We start from the raw sequence: 1,272 nt of genomic DNA, 5'->3' as shown, positions 1-1,272 counted from the left end.
CGACCGCACAACACTGCCGTGTAACTCCCATTCCGTCCTCTTCCAAGCGCCCGCACTAGGGTTTCCGGCTGCCACCCGCTGCATGTCCGCCTCCGCGCCGCAATTGCTCTTCTCCTTGGTGGTACCTCCTGCCATGGCCGCCCTTGCTCTTGTTCGCACGCTGTTGTTGGGGCTGCCTCTGCTCCTTTCAGAGCACCACCGCTGTGTCTGCCCCCGTTTCCGTCTGCTGTTCACCCCTGCATCCCTTCGCTTTCTGCCCCCACTACCACCCCATCGCCGTCTCTTCCTCTAGACTGAATCTGCAAGAAATTCTCAAAGTTTGCATCTATTCAGAGTGCTTTTTATTTGCCTTTTAGGAGAATATTCAGTTGTTTTAGAGCGTCTTGGATACTCACAATGGAACTAAAATTATATTGACTTGACTTGGTTAGCTCGGAAGGTGGATTAGCTGGGGGAGGAACCAAGAAGCTTTAGGCCCAAGAACTTCGTGTGGACCATGACCTCCTCAGTGTTGCCAAGGTCAGCAGCGACACCCTCGATAGGCCGTGGAACCACAAGACATATCAGATTAGTTTCACTATTTTCTACCACTCAACTTTTGTGTTGTCTTTTCTGCCCATAGTCAACCTGATGCAAAACTGACCGAAGGGGCGTTGTAGTAGGTTCCAGTATAGGTTCTGTCACCCTCCTGTTTTTATATATATCATGTTTGAAAACTGATGCACACACATAACACAATGGAATCATATGAAACTGCTCTTTGACATTTATCAAACTAGGATTTAACTAGCTACATCTATTTTTGTTGAATTCGTTAATTGTGTTCTAGTATACTTTTTTGTCATTGTGTGAGGATGGATTACACACTCAGTTGTTAGGATAGGGTGTTGTGGATGATTCCTGAAAAGGGCCACGGCTAACTGAATTTTGTACCGAAAAGGGCTTCTCGCCCCGCTTTATAAATAAAGCAAACCACAACCGAAGCACAACATCCAACCGAAAAACGGAGGTCCACAGAAACGAAAGAAAATAAAGGTAAGGTACAGGCTGGGGGCAACAGCAAAAATAAGCCCACAAGGAAAGGAAATACAACCTCAAGGGGGATAAATGATCATGAGAAGTCTAGCGGCCACGTCCTTGTGCTTCCTCGTCAATCTGTCAATGGCCACCTTGTCTTTGGTTGCTCCTTCTTAGGTTTGAAGGCCCGTCTCCTCCAGTAGGTGTTCATGAGTGCATTTTCCAGGTTTTGATTTAACCACTAGAGCATCTCCA

Source organism: Triticum dicoccoides, chromosome 1A (assembly GCF_002162155.2).
Source record: "Triticum dicoccoides isolate Atlit2015 ecotype Zavitan chromosome 1A, WEW_v2.0, whole genome shotgun sequence".
Classification (NCBI taxonomy): domain Eukaryota; kingdom Viridiplantae; phylum Streptophyta; class Magnoliopsida; order Poales; family Poaceae; genus Triticum; species Triticum dicoccoides.
The sequence above is the reverse complement of the archived record's forward strand: the minus strand, read 5'-3'. Positions refer to the sequence as shown.